The sequence below is a fragment of the Onychomys torridus genome, chromosome 9 (assembly GCF_903995425.1).
Source record: "Onychomys torridus chromosome 9, mOncTor1.1, whole genome shotgun sequence".
Lineage (NCBI taxonomy): Eukaryota > Metazoa > Chordata > Mammalia > Rodentia > Cricetidae > Onychomys > Onychomys torridus.
In genome coordinates this window covers 6,179,842-6,194,863 of record NC_050451.1, presented here as the reverse complement: position 1 = coordinate 6,194,863, position 15,022 = coordinate 6,179,842, and positions in this window count along the sequence as shown.

Genomic DNA, 15,022 nt, shown 5'->3' with positions numbered 1-15,022 from the left:
CCTCCTCAAAGCAAGACCTAGCACCCAAGGAAGAGGGGCAAGTGTCAGCGGCCAGAAACTGGGCCAGGTATGGGCAGCAGTATAGAGTCTAAAGATGACCTCACTCTTGTGTTATGTGGACAGAGAAAGTGCCAGGGTGATCAGACAAGTTGAGGGTCCGGCAGAGAAATATTGCCCTTGGAGCTGCTGTCTAGTGCTTCGCCCGAGGGATGTTGTTGTTGTTGTTGTTGTTGTTGTGTTTTGTTTCTAACCTAGTTAACAAGTTTATAGACCACATGGAAAAAGTCCGTCACTAAGCAATGCAGCAGCAAAAGTCGGGTCTCAACCAGGCAAGCACAAGCAGAAGGTGCAGAGTTTAGCTTCCATCGTTCCGGCTTGGTCAACAGGCTGCTCCTTGAACATGGTTTTTTTGAGGTTTTGACCTTCATCTTAGGGTTCCTGCACAAACAGCCTAGGCTTTCTCTGTCTAGCGGCTGTAGCCTCAGGCAGGACAAGTCCAGCCACGTGCCGGCCTTCCCCCTGCTCAGCCCAAGCTCAGTGGAACTCTGCTGTTTAATGGGGCTGCTGCGTGCTGCAGAAGTGCTTCTCTCTAACAGCTGGACTCCAGCACGTGATCCCAGAGCTGGCACCCTGCAGCTGACCACACCCTCTGTGTGTTCTTAGAGAGTCACACCGGGACCTCTTGGATGGAACTGTGTCTTCCCTCTCAACAAATCCCCCCAGCTCCCAGGCCGTGGCTTTGCTGAATGAACGGGAATGATCTTGTACTTGGACTGGACAGTTCTGGAAGCTGACATAGCTAACATCCAAGTCCTCCTGTGCATTGTGCTGCACCCTTGGCTCACACCCAAGGCATGTGGGTGGTGTTTCAGGAAAACGACCTGAAGTTATGAATTACCCCTGTACTTCCAGCCCCCAGAATCATGAGCCAAATACTCTGCTTTCAAAGATCTGCCTTAAGATCAGTCTGTTCTCACACCATTCTTCAGAGAGATGGAGCAGTTGCTTAATGAGTGGGAGAGGGGTCCCACAGCTCTGTCCCATCCCCAGCATGAAACTCCAAACCTCAGTAATGAAGCAGGATGGAGGCGGGGGCTTCTGGGAAGGCTGGATCAGGTCATGTGAAATGTCCACCAGAAAGTTCTCAAGAAAGGGGTCCAGAGCCGAGGCTTAGAGTAGAGCATGAAGCGAGGCTTTCAGGCTTGCCCATTGTCTGTCAACTGCATCTTCTGCAGTGTGATGGGACTGGCTGGACATCAGGCACATCATACTAGCCCAGAGACCTTGGAATTCTGCTCCTTAGGGGTCTGATTCTAGGTGCTATCCGTTGCTATCGTGCTCAGCATACTCATAAGGCAACCTCACCGTCAGGGAAACAGCTTCAGGTTGGCAAACAGATCTCACACATCCACAGCAACAGGGATGGGGTAGAAGAGACCAGATCAGCCCCTCCCACCAATCTACCTGTGTCACCTCCACCAACCAGCACCGTTAAGAGGAGAAAGAACCCTGGCCAATGTTGTAGAAGTTCAGCTTTGCTCACATGGGAAAAGACAGCTGCTCAGTCTGTTTGTGCTGCTATAACAAAATACTAGAAGCTGCATATTTTATAAGCAAACGAGGCTTACTTGACTCATGAGTTTGGTAGCTGGGATCTGAACAGCGTGGTGCTGCCGTGTGCATCATAGCCTGATAAAGAGGCAGAAGGAGAAACTGCTGTCCGTGGGCTGGTGGCCTTGCCTTTTTAAGATCTCACTTTGTTTTCTTATGCTTTAAGAATTCTGTGCGTGCACGTGTTTTGATGAAACCCACCCTCATTGCCTCCACTTCAGTTTTCCCACTATGCCAGTATATCCCACCAATATTTCCTCTGAACTTCAGGTGCTTTTTTCTTTTTTAACCAACTGAATCCATTTAATGCTGCCAGTGAGTGCATAGGTGTGGGGCCATCTATTGGGACATGGGGAGTCTTTCAGGCTGTGTCCCTGAGGAAAACTGACTTTCCCTCGTTGATTGCCAATAGTTCCTCAGCTAGGGATGGGATTCCATGAGCACCCCCACCTCATCCACGCTGGGATTTTGGCTGACTTAGCTTCAGTTTGGGGACCCGGATGGTGATGGGAATTCATCAGTGGCTGCATTTTACTTTTGGTTGTTTCTGGGTTTTGTTTGTTTGTTTTCTGTCTTTGATTGTTTACTTTTGATTGTTTCTGCCTGGTTTAGGTGCCCATCCTAAACAATAGCCTTGTGTTGTAAATTCTTGTTTATAAAAGAAAATAAGCAATAAATGACTTCTGGCTTATTTGAATGCTGTGAGATTGGGGAAAAGATACAGGCTCATGAGTAGGATATGCAAAGTCTCCTGTGAGACCCTGGTCTACTTGAGCTTCAGTGCCAGCCCCTCCCACAGGCCCCTCCACACAGAGGCCTAGCATCAGCACCAGCCCCCTGGGATCAAGAACAGCTCCCGATCCATGGGTACAGCTCCTGGAGCTGGGCTGAGGAGACCTACCCCAGCCACAAAAGGTTAAACTGCCCCAGCCACAAAGGGTTAACCTAGCAGGCAAGAACAGGGCCCTGTGGGAAAGCCATGACAGGCATTTGCCAGAAAACATAAACAAGAGCAAATGAAGACAGTACATGCTGGGGAAAGCCTAATGGAAGCCAGCTGGGCTGTGGGAAGAGCCACACCCGGGGTGGGCTTGGCCAAGTAGGCTCTGGAGGTCAGAGTAGTCTCTCCAGCTGTGGGGACTGCAGAACATGGCCTAGAACACAACACTGCCTGGGAGGTTGGGCATGACCAGCTCAGACACCTGAGGGGTGCTTGCCCTGGTTGATGGGAGAAGGCTCACCTAGATGTCTTCTCAGCCTTACCCCAGAAGGGCAGCAAAGCTGTAGCACACACCGACCACCAAGAGGGCCCTGGAGTAACTGGATATGGATGGCACTGTTCTCTGGGTTGAGTCTTGGACTGTATGAGAGTGGAGAGGGTGAGCTGGGTAATAGGAGCCATGCATGCATTTGAGTCTCTTTGCTCTGGCTACGGATGTGATTAGCTGCTTCAAGATCCGGCCTTGACTTCTGCAGTGATGGACTCTAACCTGGGAGTGTGAGCTCAAACAAGCTCTCTCTTGCCTAAGCTGCTTTGTGCAAAGGTATTTTGTCATAGCAACGGAAAGGAAAATAGGTCATGTGACCTTGCACACATGTGGAAAGTCCCTGAGGGATGCACTTGCCTCCTCACCCCTCCCCTCTCCACGCCTGTTCTCTTCTTTGTTTTCCGAGCTCAAAGTCACGGAGTGGACATCATCACTAAAGGTTCGTGTCAGCATCACAGACAACTGTCTTGCTGCCAGGGGCTTTCCAGCCCCTGCCTTTCCTCCTCCAGACACCTGTCCCCAAACATAGCTCTCCCACCCACTCCTGGGCAAGGGAGTCTCCAGGACAGCTGGCCTGGAGCCAGACATGGTGCTGCTGGAGTCCCAGCCTGAGACACTAGTGCTCACACTTGTGACTTCACAGTGGTGGAAAGCAACACCTAGCCTGGGCCTCCTCTGAAGGTGAGCAGCCAAGGAGAGTACAATCCTTTAAAGTATGATGGATTGCTAAACCAGCATGTGGTGTGTGAGGAGCATTAAATGCGTCTGTGGCTCATAATCTCACAGAAGTGGGGAGTCTCTGTTTCCGGTCTAAAAGGCTAGAGCCACATTATGGCATTCATCTAAGTTGCACTAGACAGTGTGGGAAATTACTCTTCATTGAGGAGATGGTTCCCCCTGGGAGATGAACACGCCAGAGTCACCGGACAGCAGCTGAAGTAGTTGCCTGTCTTCCCACCCGCCTGGGCCCAAACATGCTCTTTCTCTGCTCCCCTCTCTGCTGCCAGAGACAATTCAGACACAGGTTCTCACACAGAATGGGGAGGGGATTGAGAGGGCCCCTGCAGTTCCAGAGGCTTTCCGAGGATCTGACAGTACCCCACATGCACGTGCCTGAAGTCCAAGGTACCTCCCATCTCCACCTCAGGTTGTTGTGACTATCTATCCCTTCCACCACGCTCATTCACTGAACGAGATCAGTTCACCCTAGTTATTAACACTCATTCATGATGAAGTCAATGAACGGGATCAGTTCACCCTAGTTATTAATGCTCATTCATGACGAAGTCACTGAACAGGATCATTTCACTCTGCCTGAGGCTGCCTGAAACTTGCTTTGACTGACATCCATCCGCCTTTTGAAGGGGCACTGTGGATTAACTTCCTGTAGTTCCTCTGCAGACATTATTTCCTCTCTAAAATGTGTTATTCCTGTGGGATGTGTAAAATGTCTCTGGGGAATAGGTTCCCTTTGTGTCAGGCCTCATACCCGTCCCCCTGCTGGGGAAGCGGTCAGCCCCCCCAACCTGGACTTTATCATTTTGCATTTTACAAACTCAGTACTGTATCCCTCCCTGCTCAGGAGCATGAAGTGTTTACACAGCTCTCCATAACTTGGCTGCTTTAAGGGTTGAGCTGGTGTAGCTCTGTCTACAGCTACCAGGAATGTCAGAGCCTTCCCCAGCTCAGGGCCTGGACACTGAGCACAGAGACTCCTGTGTGGATCTCAGCCACCCTCATGCCTGCTGATCTAACCAATGAGAGTAGAGCCATCACCAACTTATCTGCTCTTGAGAAAGGAGAGCAAAGGATAACTTCTGCTGTCCATGGAGTCAAACCTGTGCTATTAACTCAGAGGCCAGAGAGGAGGCTGCTTCTTTTCTGATGTTGGGTGAAGAAATCTTGGAGCCCAGGCTTCCCATAACCAAGGAAAAGCACTGGAAATTATTTAAATCAATTAAAAATGGCAGATGACTAAAAAGTCAGGAAGCATCTGAGGGAATGTGGAAAGGGAACCACAGGCATATGATCATGTGGAGAGGGTACCACGGGCATATAAGCATGTGGAGAGGGTCCCATGAGCATGTGAGTATGTGGAGAGGGTACCATGAGCATGTGAGCATGTGGAGAGGGTCCCATGAGCATGTGAGTATGTGGAGAGGGTACCATGAGCATGTGAGCATGTGGAGAGGGTACCATGAGCATGTGAGCATGTGGAGAGGGTACCACAGGCATATGAGTGTGTGGAGAGGGTCCCACAGGCACATTGTTCCGAGAAGAGGGATGGAGGATGCAGACTCCGCCACGAAGAATAAAGTGGTGGCTGTATCATTTCCACCTTCCTTCTGAACCAAGTATGGTCACTTAAATCTGCCCTCCTATATCCTATCACCAAATGTTGCCATGCACGACACAGTGTGTGCCTTTCTCCTGTAGGCAATACTCTCCGAAGACATCAAATTCCACGTAATGTCACTCCGTCTGGCATCTTTACAAGTTAATACCTTGACACAGGCCATTGGTCTGGCATGTTAAATCCTTGGGAAATTGCTGTGATTCTGGTGGTAGGCTTTGTTGGTCTATTTCAGTTTTGTTTCCAGCCTGTTCCTGCTTTGAATAGAAGCCTCCTATGTTTATTAAGTGTGTCAAGACTGCAGAAACATCAGAGTTTGTGTACAGAAAGAGAGGTTGTCTTAAACAAAATTTGGATTTAAGCAAGTACTAAATCCACAGGGTGGGCTGGCAGACTGGAGACCCTGAAGGAGCTGATGTGTAGTCCATGTCTGAGGTGTCTACTATGGAATTTCTTCTTGCTCAAGAGATATTATTCTTTTGCTGTATTCAGGCCTTCAACTGACTGGATGAGGCCCACACACACTGTGGAGGGAAATCTGTTTTACTCAAAGACCACTAATTTAAAAGGAAATATCACCCACTAAAAAACCCATTGGATTATTCAAAATAGCTAAACCAAATATCTAGATACTTTGACATACACTTAGAATTAACTATCACATTAAATCCCTTAATGTGGCAGGATTTGAGCTCATGCTCTCCTTCCTATCAGTTGTAGGGTGGCCGCTGGCCTCTCTGCTCAACTCTTTTCAGCCTCCAGAGTGATTTGTCTCTGAATCCTGACTATTTCACCTATGTACTGAGGCTGGGGGTCAACCAAGAACTGAAGAAGAATTTTAAAGCAGACCCACTGCATCCTTAAGTCAGCTTCCTTTCTGAGTTTGTTCCCCAAATCCTGAGAGCTGTGTTGACAGGGCATCAAGCCCTACACCCACCTTGTGTGCAGTGCAAGCTGGGGTGTAACTTTGGGAAAAGTACCTCTGAGGCTCCCTCTCTGTTGTCCCCTGCTTTCAGCACTTGCAGTGGCCCTCTGGTGCCTTTTAAAGACTCCCTCACTGCTCTTTGTATGGAGTATGGGCACTGGTAAAGGACTAGAATGAGGCATAACTAGGTCATCCCCAATGTTAGAATTCTGCGTTACTTTTTAGTGTCCTGCATCTTCCAAGTAAATAAATATTTTCGTTCTAGCATTTATAGTGTGTATGCCTGTCACTGTGTGTGTTGTGTGTGTGTATATGTGTTGTGAATCTGTGTGATTTATTTGTGTCTATATTGCATTTATTGTGTGTCATGTATATGTGTGTCTGTGTATCAGGGTTGTGAAATATTACTTTAAGATTTATTATAGTTTTTATTTATACTGTGGAATATTTGTTTAATGATGCAAAGATGGGTTGCATTCTTTTATGTTTCATTTGTTTAACTCTGTAAAGCTGTGTTACTTTGCATGTCTAAAACACCTGATGGTCTAATAAAGAGAGGAATGGCCAATAGCTAGGCAGGAGAAAGGATAGGCAGGGCTGATGGGCACAGAATATAAATAGAAGGAGAAAAAGAAGATCAAGGAGAGAGAACAAGGAGAGGAAGATGCTAGGGACTAGCCACCCAGCTATCCTGTCAGCTACAAAGTAAGAGTGGAAGTAAGATATACAGAAGTAAGAGAATGGAAAAGCCCAGAGATAAAAGGTAGAGAGAATAATTTCAGTTAAGGAAAGCTGCCTGGAAACTAAGTCAAGTTAAGGCCAGGCATTTATAACTAAGATTAAGCCAGTGTGTGATTTAAGTGGGAGCTGGGTGGAGGGCCCCCAAAGAGCAAAAGAGCAAAAACAACCAACTACATATCATGCTTTCTGTGTCTCTGTGTATGTGTCTATATGTGTGATGTGTGTATATCTGAGTGTTTTTTGTGTGTGGATGTACTTGTGTGTGCTTATGTGTGTTATGTATGTGTGTTTTATGTGTGTGTGTGTCTGTATGTATCTCTGTGTATGTATATGTGTGTTTTATGTGTGTCTGTGTGTGTTGTGTGTATGTGAGAATGTATGTATATATTATGTATTGTGGTGTGCATGTGTGTTGTATGTATGTGGGTATCTGTGTGGGTGTTTGTTTGCACTGTGTATGTGTGGATTGTGTGTCTGTGTGTCTCTTGGGGTCTGTATTGTATTGTACATCTGTGTGTGTGTCTGTAAATGTCCTGTGTATGTGTGTGTGTTGTGTGTCTGTGGGTGTGCTGTATGTTAGTGTGTCATTTTGTGTGTCTGTGTACATTGTGTGTGTCTTTCTGTGTTTTGTGCCTCTGTGTCTATGTTATGTGTTTGCGCTGTGTGTCTGTGTTTCCTTGTGTCTACATGTCCATATATGTTGTGTTATGAACCCATCCTGGGCCTTATATATGCTAAGTCTCATTTTCTTATTTGCAAACTCATTATAATTTTTATATAATTTTAATTTTAGTTACGCTCCTATGAAACAACATGTTGCTCAATTTCAAATTAAAAGTAATTGTTTTTGTAGGTGAATTTAATAAATTTAACCAACTCACACCTAATTTCTTCGTGTGTTTTAATTTGTGAGAAGAGGACTTATATAGCCCAAGCTAACTTTCACCATGTAGCTGAGGATGTCCCTAACCTCCTGATTGTCCTGCCTCTAGATCCGAGGTTTTAGGATTTCAGGCCTGCACCACTGAGTCCCTTCCACTTCCTTTGGATAACATCATCCGTTGTGTTTGCTCCTCCCCTTCCTTCCTGTCTGCCCACCTTTTCTGGACTGTAGTTGTTTGTGAGCATCCTGTGCACTTCCTTTTCCTTTTTAGCATCTTCAGTTGGCACCACACAAACTCAGTACTGTATCTGCTGTCAGTCAATTGGACATGAATCAGTCCTCCTTAGTGTACCCCACAACAGCCTGCCTTCTGCTCCTGATAACAGCTCTTCCTCCTCTCCCTGTTGGCCTGAGATCCCAGGAACCTCAATGAATGGGTTTGGTGTTGCTGTTTCCAGATGCTTATCGATGAGTGTGAGCACTACTGGCCTCCTCTCTCACCGACATTCCCTTATTCACATACACCTCTGAAATCTTTCAGCCGTGTGTACTACATCTATAATCCCAACACTGAGACTGAGGAAGGAGGATCATCATAATTTCAAAGCCAGCCTGGGCTACAGAGGAGACCTGCCCCCCCAAAAGCCCCCTGTAATAGAGTTCATCTCCTTTCACAGCAGATAATCTGGACAGTAAACACTGAGTTCCTGCATGTTGTAAAAATCTTTGTTGCTCATGTTGTAAACTCCTTGTTGCTAATCTGACTCTGCCTACTCACCTAATGATAGATTGCTGTTTTGGTGTGGGATATTCTGGGGCTTAAAATTTTTGAACATACTGCCCCTCTGTTTTCATTGGCTTTGCCAGTGAGAGAAGTAGGATGACGTCACAACCTCCTGTCCTCTACAGCTCTGCTATGGTTGATTCTTGTGTGTGTGTGTGTGTGTGTGTGTGTGTGTGTGTGTGTGTGTGTGTGTGTGTGTTACACATGTGTCTGCTATGCAGAGGCTACAAGAGGACATAATGTGTCCTAGTCCCCTGAGACAGGGCTTTTCACTAAACCTGGAGCTAGGCTGGCAGCCAACAAACCCCAGCAACCCTCTAGTGTCCACCCCCAGCACTGACTTTTTATGTGCATTCTGGGGGTTGAACTCTGCTCCTCAAGATTTCACAGCAAGCATTGACCCCTCTGAGCTATCTTCTCAGTCCTGATTCTCTCTTATAAGCTTTTCTTGGTTCTAACTGTTCTCTTCTAGAATAGTTTCTAAACACATGTTAGAGCTTCTGGACCTTTCCTCCACTTCTCTGACCTTTCATTACTAGTTACTTAATATATTTCTGAAAATAAAACCAGTTTCACAGAATAGAGACAGTCAAATAGCCCAAGATGGCAGGACCTTCTGTAACCATGGGCTTCCCTGAAGTCTTAGCTCCAGACACCTGGATTTCTTGCTCTTTAGTTTTGCCATGGTCTTCTATATTTGTTACTTTGTGCATACCGGGGAATGTGATCCCCTGAACTCATTCTTTATGGGCATAACCCTTCAGGCTGGGGTGGGAGGCTACTATGCTCTGTTCCCCTCTCCCTATGCTCCAACAGCACCCCATTCACACCTCTATAACAATGCTTCATTACCTACTTGTCTGAGCCTCCTCTGACTAAGGGCTGCTTCTGTCTTTTGTGACTTCCCCACAGTGTGTAGAGGAGGGCGCATGTGTAGATTATTTACAAACTTGGATACCTTCAGTGTTTCACATGCAGCAGAGACGAGTGTTTTAAACACAGTGATAATTACTGTTTCACACGAAGTAATGATCAGTGTTTTATAGACAGCAGTGATTAGTGTTTTATATACTGCAATGATTAGTGTTTCACACACAACAGTGATCCCTGTTTCAAACACAATGGTGATCAGTGTTTCACACGGACCAATAACCGGTGTTTTATACACAGCAGTGATTGTGTTTCACACACAGCAATGACCAATGTTTCACATGCAGCAGTGATCAGTGTTTCACACACATCAGTGATCAGTGTTTCACACTCAGCAATAATCAGTGTTTCACACACAGCAGTGATCACAAGATCCTAGCTCTCTATGGTCATCAAGCTCATTTCAGATAGGAGACATCTGGGATAAAGTAGAGTCACTCCAGGGCCTCACTCTAGCCTGCGGGGCTAGAGTCCACACTACTACCCCTGCTGGGTAAATAAGTCAATCCCTGAAACAGCACATTGCCAGTGAAGGTGGGTTGTTACAGTGAATGAAACTCCAGATGCCCCTAGGAATCTGTGGGAGCTCTGGCTACCAAAGTCAGAGAATACTCAAGTCCCTAATATAAAGAATATGAAATCTGCAAATAAGCTATACAACCATCCCATTTACTTTAAGTCACCTCCACATTGCTTATAGTACCTGATAGAAGTGTTTGTAATGTGAATAATTACACCTCATTTTTCTGTATATGTTCAATACAAGTACAACTTGCTTTCTGAAAATGTCCAAACCATGATTATCTGAACCCATAACTGTAGACCTGTAAGTGTGGAAAACTAATTGTACACCTAGACAAGATATGGTTGGAGGCACAGATAGAGCGGGAGGGGTGTGTGAGTGAGGAAGCCACAGTGTAAGATGGCCATCACTCTTTTGTTTTATTTGTGTCTGAGACTCGTTACTTCTGAGAAGCCATTTGCACCAGTCAAATTTCCTGTCTAGTAAATAACTGAGATAAACCAACATATGATGAGAAAAGAGTCATTCTGGCCCATATTATAAAAAAGAGAAGGTATGTGTCAGTTCCGTCAGTTGGCCCCATTGCTGTGGGCCTGTGGCCGCTCATCCACGAGGCAGGCAGAACTACTTACCTCATGGCCAGGATGGAAAAGAAGAAAGAGAAAGTGGAGGATCCAGGGTCCCTTTATCTCAAGGGCACACCTTCATTGATAAGGGACTGATTTCTAGACCCCAACTCTTAAAGATCCCATCAAGCTGGTGGCCACATATTTAATACAAGGTCTTTGGAGGACCATGATTTCCACATACTCACTCAAAGAGCAGACTCAGTTTAACCTGAAAGGAGGCACAGGAGCAGGTGACAGATCTGGGCTTCCAAAAGCTAATGGAGGTAAGAGGGGCATGTTGTGCCATGCAGAGGAGAGGCATCCTGGGGGAGTCCATGGAGCATCTCCCCTTGGGAAGAGCTGCTGATCACAAAGAACTGGTGGCTGCAAGCACCTGTCAGGAAACACTGAAGCAGCTCTTGGCCATGGTTTCCTTCTTTTCTTGCTATGCAGCCTCTGTGAAAGACTCACAGCTTGCTGCCATCTTTTGATAGAAACACAATACAGGAAAACTAGCAGCCACATTGTAAAGAATTGCTTTATAAGGAAGTGCTTCCCAACAAGTCTCTTTTTGTAGAGAAAATTCAGGGGCAGCTCTGGTCCATCTTCCCAGATGTCTCTAGAGCCTCCATTGCCCACAGATGACAGGAAGAAGCCAGTCTCTTCTTGGTGAGAGGATAACATTCCCTTACTCGGCTGAGGTCTTGAGCCCCCCTGATCTCTGCTGCTCCCTAAAGCTCATGTTGGCCTTCACTGCTAAGGAGAGCACCCCTAGCCCATACAGTGCTCATATCCTACTTTGTCATGTGTATGTATTATTTGGGGTACTGGGAATTTAACCCATGACCCCACACTTGCTGGGCAGGTTCTTTAGCATTGAGCTTCCCTCCTAGGCCCTGTTCTCCTTTATTTAAAGAACAGAAGCTTCCTTTTTGTTGAATCTATCCAGTTCAAATACAAATGGGGTTTGTTAACTTTTTGTTTAATTTTATATATTTCAGACTAACAAAGATCAATGAACACTTAGTTTTTGCATGATTCCACTCAATTTTCTTTCCAACCTAGCTTTAAAGAAGTTTATATTAGGGCCGCAGAAAGACAAGACATCTCAGAAGGTGAAGGTGCCTACTGCCAAGCTGGGTGACTGAGTTAGATCCCCAGAACTCATCGACACAGTGAAAATTGCCCTTTGACCTGCACAGATGCACTATGACATGTTTGCATACATGTACACATGGAGGCTCACACAGAAGGAATAGATAAGAATGTAATAGAATTTCTAAAAACGTACCATCATTAAAAAATATCAGATAAACCGGATGGTGGTGGCACACGCCTTTAATCCCAGCACTCGGGAGGCAGAGGCAGGTAGAGCTCTGTGAGTTTGAGGCCGGCCTGGTCTACAGAGCGAGTTCCAGGATGGTATACTAAAGCTACACAGAGAAACCTGTCTCAAAAAACAAAACAACAAAACAAAACAAAACAAAAACCAGATAAATTCCAGTTGAGGAACAATCTGCAAAAAAAATGCTTTACTGATACTCAGAACTGCCCAAATCACCACACATAGTTCTGAGAATCTTCTGCAAATGAGGGGAGCTTGAGGAGCCATGATGGCCAAATGCCAAACAGGATCCTGGATGGAGTCCTGAGCCAGGAAGATAGCATCAGATGAAAACCAAGGAAATCAAATGTGTGGGTTTCAGTTTTCAGTCATGTATGTAATCAGTTCATTTTTTGTAGCATGTGCACCAATGTAGGATGCAAACATTATGGGAGGTGAGAGGAAGCATCATGTGGGGATGCCAACAGCCTTCCCAACAGATGTGCGAATCTACAACTTTTAAAAGATTAACGTTCATATAAATGGAAACCTCCTTAGTCTCACTTTTTTTGAATTTGGTAGAAGCAAACTAAAATCAATGGTAAGTAATAGTTTGTGTGGACTGAGGGCCACCTGAGTGTCAGTAGGCTAAGAGCTTTATGTGCACAATCATATTTGGTTAACCCAAAGATAAAACAGAGAGCATAATTCTCTGCTCATTGTATAGATGACAAAAGCCCCTGATGATTTGTCTTGCTTGCAAAGCATCATTTCATTGCAGAATACCACAACACCATCCTGTACTCCACAGGCAGGGAACCACAAGCGGAACACACACACACACACACACACACACACACACACACACACACACACAGCGTTGGCTAAAACTCAGGACCACTAGCACTTGGACTTAAGATACACTGAGCAGGGAGGCTGGGCTGGCGATGCCTTGGTGACAATCCTGCACTCATAGCCTAGAGATATGCCACTTACTTGTCATCTGATAGCCATACGCCTCTGGAGAAGAAAAGCCTGTCTTTGAAGGTTGATTAATTAGTATCACAAGTCTGGGGTTATGACAAATGACCCAGGAGGAAAAGAATCAGTTCCCAGGCTGTGCTTTGAGCAGCCCAGGCAGCCCCTACTTCAGACTTGCTGTCCCTGGCCACTTCACTGTGTTCATGTCATGGCTCTACTGGGCTCAGCATCCCTCTGCCTCCTTTATCTTTTCCCATCTGCTTCTCCCCTCTCTCCTTCTCAGGGGACTCTAAGAATATTCCAGAATAAAAATACACACATGGTTTTAACCCTAATTCTCAGGTACAACCTCCACAGAACTCTTGCAAAAACCCTGCAGGAAATGTGAGGTTCACTTTGTCCAAATGCAACCAGCCCCATGCTGGCTTCCAACCATCAGTTTAAAAATCCAGGACTCAGCTGCAGACCTTTCCTAGCTAGGAAGGGTCTCACCCAAGTCAGATGCTGCCAACCCTGGGGGTGGGGCTGTCTTCCTCTTTTTCCTCCTTTCCCTTCTCCCCCAACCTTTCCAGCTTCATCGCTGATGCCTTGTTCCAGCCCCAACTACATTGCCCTCCTTCTTGGACGCGGGCAAGGATTAGAAGGATACTGACTCATTTGGAATTCAGCCTGATGTTTCCACGTCTACCTGGGTAACTTGTCTATATGTAGCTATTTCTAGCCTTTGATGATGCAAAAGAGATCTCCAGCATCACCTACAAACCCTCACACAATTCCTAGACTTTCCTGTGTGTTCTTTTAGTACACAGTGGAAAACATATATATATGCATACACTTATCTTTATGTCCTGAGTTTATTTAGGAATTAAATGTCAATAGTTTTAACTTCTATGTAGATTGGTACATCTATAGATCATTTTTAATTTTCTGACTTCTCTCCCCTCCCCTTCTCTTCCTTCAGCTACTGAGTCCTACAGGTTCAGCACCACAGTTAGACTGAGAGCTGCTTGGCCCTGATCTTTAAACAGGGTGTTCTCCATGCTGTAGGGAGCTATGGGGGGGGGCTACATGTGCTTTAGGGCTCCATGATCTTCTAGGCCAGGAAAGTAAGTACTACCTCATCCATGGCCTCTGCTACAATGTTCCCAAATGAGAGTGTGAGACAACCAGATCTGAATGGCCCTATCCCCAAGACACTGCACCCAACACCATGGTTCATTGTGGTTGTCCCCAATATTTCCAAGAGCTACTGTCCTCCCTGGAAGCTGCTCCTAAGAAGGGGAACTGTCAAGAGGTATTGTTGTCTAGAGTACTGTCTCTGGGAGCTGCTCTCAAGAAGGGCCTGAGAGTTATCCATTAAATCTAGAAGAACTTCCAGAAGGAAGCCATTGAATTGGCGTTTGGGGAGAAAGCCAGGGAAGTATCATTGCTAATAATTCCCCATCCAGGACATCAGCCTCTTGCTATCTGAGGAAACAATGTTGATCAGCCGAGAACAGTGCAATGGCGTTTCAGTCAAGAACGGACTGCATGTATGACAATGTACCATAAGGTTGTATCATCTAGAGAGCTTATCGCCATCTTAATTTGCCTTACATAAAACATGCTGTGTGTACCCACCCAAGGTTGGAAGCATGGAGTGATGCCTTCCTCAGAGTTTCCCCAGAATGAAGTGTCACGTGACTGTGTTTCTCTCTGTTACACTTTATGTAGAGCAACGAGCAAAACCAGTCTCATGTCTGGAAAATATGTCATGCAATACAGTGGTGGAGAGGACCCCATGGTGTGCGTAGAAAACATAAAACAAGGACTGAGAATCCAAAGCCATTCACCTTCGCTCACAAGTGATTCCGCCATTCACAAACCAGATGTTTTAATTAAAATGCTGCTAAAAGAAACAAATCAATTACCAGCTCCAGTACATGATGATTTATTCTATCTCACACACAGAAGATTGCTTATGAGTATCATGTAACTGCTTTAGGTGATCAGTTAGCAAAAGATGCTAATGAGTAGCACTGTTACCGAGTCAGACAAAAGACACCCTGGGACTCCAGACATTATTATAACGCAGCACTTTATTCTGAAAAA